Here is a 7,500-nt window from a genome sequence, read left to right on the forward strand (position 1 = left end):
CCATCATCACCATCACCACCACCATCACCACCATCATCATCACCACCACCACCATCATCATCACCACCATCATCATCATCACCACCACCATCACCACATCATCATCATCATCACCATCATCATCACCATCACCACCATCATCATCACCATCACCATCACCACCATCAACATCATCATCATCACCACCACCATCATCACCACCACCATCAACATCACCATCATCACCACCACCATCAACATCACCATCACCACCATCATCATCACCATCACCACCACCATCATCATCATCATCATCATCACCACCATCATCATTGGACTGGGTTATAATGGGGTTATGACTGTAGGACTGGGTTATGTTCACCCACGACTGCGTGCACGCAATCATCAAGTTTGGGACGACACAACAGTGGTAGGCTTGATTACCAACAAACGAGACGGCTTACAGGAGGAGGTGAGGGCCCTCGAGTGTGGTGTCGAAAATAACTCACACTCCAACGTCAACAAAACTGTAGGACTGGGTTATAATGGGGTTATGACTGTAGGACTGGGTTATAATGGGGTTATTACTGGGTTATAACTGTAGGACTGGGTTATAATGGGGTTATTACTGTAGGACTGGGTTATAATGGGGTTATTACTGGGTTATAACTGTAGGACTGGGTTATAATGGGGTATGACTTACTGGGTTATAATGGGGTTATGACTGTTATAATGGGGTTATGACTGTTATAATGGGGTTATGACTGTGACTGGGTTATAATGTGGTATATGACTGGGTTATAATGGGGTTATTACTGGGTTATAATGGGGTTATGACGTCTGGGTTATAATGGGGTTATGACTGGGTTATAACTGGGGTTATGACTGTAAGGTTATTACTGGGTTATAATGGGGTTATGACTGTAGGACTGGGTTATAATGGGGTTATGGGGTTAATGGGGTTATGATGACTGGGTTATAATGGGGTTACTGGGTTATAATGGGGTTATGAATGGGGTTATGACTGGGTTATAATGGGGTTATGACTGGGTTATAAGACTGGGTTATAATGGGGTTATGACTGTAGGACTGGGTTATAATGGGGGGGTTATATATGACTGTAGGACTGGGTTATAATGGGGTTATTACTGGGTATATGGGGTTATTACTGTTATAAGTTATGACTGGGTTATAATGGGGTTATGACTGGGTTATAATGGGGTTATGATAGGACTGGGTTATAATGAGTTATGACTGGGTTATAATGATGGGGTTATGACTGTACGACTGGGTTATAATATGACTGGGTTATAATGGGGTTATGACTGTAGGACTGGGTTATAATGGGGTTATTACTGGGTTATAATATGACTGGGTTCTAATGGGGTTATTACTGGGTTATAATGGGGTTATGACTGTTATAATGGGGTTGAGTTTACTGTTAGACTGGGTTATAAATGTTATAATGGGGTTACGACTGTAGGACTGGGTTATAATGGGGTTATGACTGTAGGACTGGGTTATAATGGGGTTATTACTGGGTTATAATGGGGTTATGACTGTAGGACTGGGTTATAATGGGGTTATGACTGTAGGACTGGGTTATAATGGGGTTATGACTGGGTTATAATGGGGTTATGACTGGGTTATAATGGGGTTATGACTGTAGGACTGGGTTATAATGGGGTTATGACTGGGTTATAATGGGGTTATTACTGGGTTATAATGGGGTTATGACTGTAGGACTGGGTTATAATGGGGTTATGACTGTTATAATGGGGGACTGGGTTATAATGGGGTTATGACTGTAGGACTGGGTTATAATGGGGTTATGACTGGGTTATAATGGGGTTATGACTGTAGGACTGGGTTATAATGGGGTTATTACTGGGTTATAATGGGGGTTATGACTGTAGGACTGGGTTATAATGGGGTTATGACTGGGTTATAATGGGGTTATGACTGGGTTATAATGGGGTTATGACTGTTATAAGGACTGGGTTATAATGGGGTTATGGGTTTAATGGGGTTTGATGACTGGGTTATAATGGGGTTATGACTGGGTTATAATGGGGTTATGACTGTAGGACTGGGTTATAATGGGGTTATGACTGGGTTATAATGGGGTCATGACTGGGTTATAATGGGGTTATGACTGTAGGACTGGGTTATAATGGGGTTATGACTGGGTTATAATGGGGTTATGACTGTAGGGTTATAATGGGGTTATACTGTAGGACTGGGTTATAATGGGGTTTATTACTGGGTTATAATGGGGTTATGACTGGGTTATAATGGGGTTATGACTGGGTTATAATGGGGTTATTACTGGGTTATAATGGGGTTATGACTAGGGGTTATAATGGGGTTATGACTGGGTTATAATGGGGTTATGACTGTACGACTGGGTTATAATGGGGTTATGACTGGGTTATAATGGGGTTATGACTGGACTGGGTTATAATGGGGTTATGACTGGGTTATAATGGGGTTATGACTGTTATAATGGGGTTATTACTGGGTTATAATGGGGTTATGACTGTAGGACTGGGTTATAATGGGGTTATGACTGGGTTATAATGGGGTTATAATGGGGTTGACTGGGTTATAATGGGGTTATGACTGGGTTATAATGGGGTTATGACTGGGTTATAATGGGGTTATGATGTAGGACTGGGTTATAATGGGGTTATGATGGGGGTTATGATAGGACTGGGTTATAATGGGGTTATGACTGGGTTATAATGGGGTTATGACTGTAGGACTGGGTTATAATGGGGTTATGTCTGTAGGACTGGGTTATAATGGGGTTATTACTGGGTTATAATGGGGTTATGACTGGGTTATAATGGGGTTATGACTGGGTTATAATGGGGTTATTACTGGGTTATAATGGGGTTATGACTGTAGGACTGGGTTATAATGGGGTTATGACTGGGTTATAATGGGGTTATGACTGTACGACTGGGTTATAATGGGGTTATGACTGGGTTATAATGGGGTTATGACTGTACGACTGGGTTATAATGGGGTTATGACTGGGTTATAATGGGGTTATGACTGGGTTATAATGGGGTTATGGGGTCATGACTGGGTTATAATGGGGTTATGACTGGGTTATAATGGGGGACTGGGTTATAATGGGGTTATGACTGGGTTATAATGGGGTATGATGACTGGGTTATAATGGGGTTATGTTACTGTCAGGACTGGGTTATAATGGGGTTATGACTGTAGGACTGGGTTATAATGGGGTTATGACTGGGTTATAATGGGGTTATGACTGGGTTATGATGGGGTTATGACTGTAGGACTGGGTTATAATGGGGTCATGACTGGGTTATAACTGGGGTTATAATGGGGTTATGACTGTAGGACTGGGTTATAATGGGGTTATGACTGTAGGACTGGGTTATAATGGGGTTATGACTGGGTTATGATGGGGTTATGACTGGGTTATAACTGGGGTTATGACTGGGTTATGATGGGGTTATGACTGTAGGACTGGGTTATAATGGGGTTATGACTGGGTTATGTTGGTGGGGTTATGACTGTAGGACTGGGATTTATAATGGGGTCATGACTGGGTTATAATGGGGTCATGACTGGGTTATAATGGGTTTATGACTGGGTTATAATGGGGTTATGACTGTAGGACTGGGTTATAATGGGGTTATGACTGTAGGACTGGGTTATAATGGGGTTATGACTGGGTTATAATGGGGTTATGACTGTAGGACTGGGTTATAATGGGGTTATGACTGGGTTATAATGGGGTTATGACTGTAGGACTGGGTTATAATGGGGTTATGACTGGGGTTATAATGGGGTTATGACTGTAGGACTGGGTTATAATGGGGTTATGACTGGGTTATAATGGGGTTATGATGACTGGGTTATAATGGGGTTATGACTGTAGGACTGGGTTATAATGGGGTTATGACTGAGTTATAATGGGGTTATGACTGTAGGACTGGGTTATAATGGGGTTATGACTGTAGGACTGGGTTATAATGGGGTCATGACTGGGTTATAATGGGGTCATGACTGGGTTATAATGGGTTATGACTGTAGGACTGGGTTATAATGGGGTTATGACTGGGTTATAATGGGGTTATGACTGGGTTATGATGGGGTTATGACTGTAGGACTGGGTTAAATCCAGGGGTCATGACTGGGTTATAATGGGGTCATGACTGGGTTATAATGGGGTTTGACTGTAGGACTGGGTTATAATGGGGTCATGACTGGGTTATGATGGGGTTATGACTGTAGGACTGGGTTATAATGGGGTTATGACTGGGTTATGATGGGGTTATGACTGGGTTATAATGGGGTTATGACTGGGTTATGATGGGGTTATGACTGTAGGACTGGGTTATAATGGGGTTATGACTGGGTTATGATGTGGGTTATGACTGTAGGACTGGGTTATAATGGGGTCATGACTGGGTTATAATGGGGTCATGACTGGGTTATAATGGGGTTATGACTGTGTTTGTTATAATGGGGTTATGACTGTAGGACTGGGTTATAATGGTGTTATGACTGTAGGACGTGGCGTTATAATGGGGTTATGACTGTGGTTATAATGGGGTTATGACTGTAGGACTGGGTTATAATGGGGTTATGACTGCGTGTTATAATGGGGTTATGACTGTAGGACTGGGTTATAATGGGGTTATGACTGGGTTATAATGGTTATGGTTATGACTGTAGGACTGGGTTATAATGGGGTTATGACTGGGTTATAATGTGTGGTTATGACTGGGTTATAATGGGGTTATGACTGTAGGACTGGGTTACTAATGGGGTTATGACTGGGTTATAATGGGGTTACAGGTGACTGTAGCCCAGGACTGGGTTATGATGGGGTTATGACTGTAGGACTGGGTTATAATGGGGTTATGACTGGTTATAATGGGGTTATGACTGGGTTATAATGGGGTTATGACTGGGTTATAATGGGGTTATGACTGTTGGACTCCAGGATACCTGAGCAATGAGGTCTCCGTTCTCAGCATGCAGCATCACCACAGCCCCAACTCCTTCAGGAAGGAAAACACCTCATACAACTATTAGAGGGAGAGAGAGAGAGAGAGAGAGACAGACAGATCAGGTAGGGGAGAGAGAGAGAGAGAGAGAGAGAGAGAGAGAGAGAGAGATCAGAGACCTCCAGGAGCGAGAGATAGGAGACGGGGGGCAGGGAGAGCAAAGAGAGTGGGAGGGAGGAAAGAGAGAAGGGGAGAGAGAGAGCAAGAGAGCAGAAGACAGAAAGGTAGAGAGAGAATAGGCGATGGAAAGAGATAATGATTATTACTTGCACATAGATTATAAATATTTCCATTTACCATTGTGCAGCATATCATTATAATACACATCAATGTGATATTAAACCAACCTGAGAGTCAGTCATCTGAAACGAATCCTTTATAGGACATATACACCTGGAATGAGAGTTGATCCCTGAGAGAGAGAGAGAGAGAGAGAGAGAGAGAGAGAGAGAGACAGAGAGAGAGAGAGAGAGAGAGAGAGAGAGAGAGAGAGAGAGAGAGACAGAGAGAGAGAGAGAGAGAGAGAGAGAGAGAGACAGAGAGAGAGAGAGAGAGGGAGAGAGAGAGAGAGAGAGAGAGAGAGAGGGATGGAGAGACAGGGATGGATGGAGGATGGAGAGAGAGAGAGAGACAGAGAGAGAGAGAGAGAGAGAGAGAGAGAGAGAGACAGAGAGAGAGAGGAGAGAGAGAGATGGAGAGAGAGAGAGATGGAGAGAGAGAGAGAGAGAGAGAGAGAGAGAGAGAGAGGGAGAGAGAGAGACAGAGAGACAGAGGGAGAGAGAGAGGAGGAGAGAGAGAGGGAGAGAGAGGGATGGATGGAGGGATGGAGAGAGAGAGAGAGAGAGAGAGAGAGAGAGAGAGAGAGAGAGAGAGAGAGAGAGAGAGAGAGAGAGAGAGACAGGGATGGATGGAGGGATGGAGAGAGGAGGGTGTGTGTGAGATAGATAGATAGATAGAACAAATTTCTTCACACAGGGTAGTGGGGTGAGACAGGGATGCAGCTTAAGCCCCACCTCTTCAACATATATCAACCAATTGGCGAAGGCACTAGAAAAGTCTGCAGCACCCGGCCTCACCCTACTAGAATCCGAAGTCAAATGTTTACTGTTTGCTGATCTGATGCTTCTGTCACCAACCAAGGAGGGCCTACAGCAGCACCTAGATCTTCTGACAGATTCTGTCAGACCTGGGCCCTGACAGTAAATCTCAGTAAGACCAAAATAATGGTGTTCCAAAAAAGGTCCAGTCACCAGGACCACAAATACAAATTCCATCTAGACACTGTTGCCCTAGGGCACACAAAAAACTATACATACCTTGGCCTAAACATCAGCGCCACAGGTAACTTCCACAAAGCTGTGAACGATCTGAGAGACAAGGCAAGAAGGGCCTTCTATGCCATCAAAATAAACATAAATTTCAACATACCAATTAGGATTTGGCTAAAAATACTTGAATCAGTCATAGAGCCCATTGCCCTTTATGGTTGTGAGGTCTAAACAGGGGTCCGCTCACCAACCAAGACTTCACAAAATGGGACAAACACCAAATTGAGACTCTGCACGCAGAATTCTGCAAAAATATCCTCCGTGTATAACGTAAAACACCAAATAATGCATGCAGAGCAGAATTAGGCCGATACCCACTAATTATCAAAATCCAGAAAAGAGCCGTTAAATTCTACAACCACCTAAAAGGAAGTTTATTCACAAACCTTCCATAACAAAGCCATCACCTACAGAGAGATGAACCTGGAGAAGAGTCCCTAAGCAAGCTGGTCCTGGGGCTCTGTTCACAAACACAAACACACCCTACAGAGCCCCAGGACAACAGCACAATTAGACCCAACCAAATCATGAGAAAACAAAAAGATAATTACTTAACACATTTGAAAGAATTAACAAAAAAACAGAGCAAACTAGAATGCTATTTGGCCCTACACAGAGAGTACACAGGGGCAGAATACCTGACCACTGTGACTGACCCAAAATTAAGGAAAGCTTTGACTATGTACAGACTCAGTGAGCATAGCCTTGCTATTGAGAAAGGCCGCCGTAGGCAGACATGGCTCTCAAGAGAAGACAGGCTATGTGCTCACTGCCCACAAAATGAGGTGGAAATTGAGCTGCACTTCCTAACCTCCTGCCCAATGTATGACCATATTAGAGAGACATATTTCCCCAGATTACACAGATCCACAATGTCTTTACTGTTTTTAAACTTCTGTATGTGTAATGTTTACTGTTAATTTTTGTTGTTTTTTCACTTTATATATTCACTTTGTATGTTGTCTACCTCACTTGCTTTGGCAATGTTAACACATGTTTCCCATGCCAATAAAGCCCTTGTCTTAATTGAATTGAATTGAATTGAATTGAAGTGAGATTGAGAGAGAGAGAAGAGAGATAACAAGAGAACCATGTCAGGAGAAAAGAGAGAGAGATTGAAGAGATAGCGAGAGAGAGAA

General features: G+C 43.2%; 1 pseudogene; it reads right to left on the reverse strand.

Moving 5' to 3' along the window:
• Nucleotides 1-7,500, reverse strand: part of LOC124029335 — a 16,937-nt pseudogene that overhangs the window by 2,487 nt on the left and 6,950 nt on the right.

The sequence above is a fragment of the Oncorhynchus gorbuscha genome, unplaced genomic scaffold (assembly GCF_021184085.1).
Source record: "Oncorhynchus gorbuscha isolate QuinsamMale2020 ecotype Even-year unplaced genomic scaffold, OgorEven_v1.0 Un_scaffold_6159, whole genome shotgun sequence".
Classification (NCBI taxonomy): domain Eukaryota; kingdom Metazoa; phylum Chordata; class Actinopteri; order Salmoniformes; family Salmonidae; genus Oncorhynchus; species Oncorhynchus gorbuscha.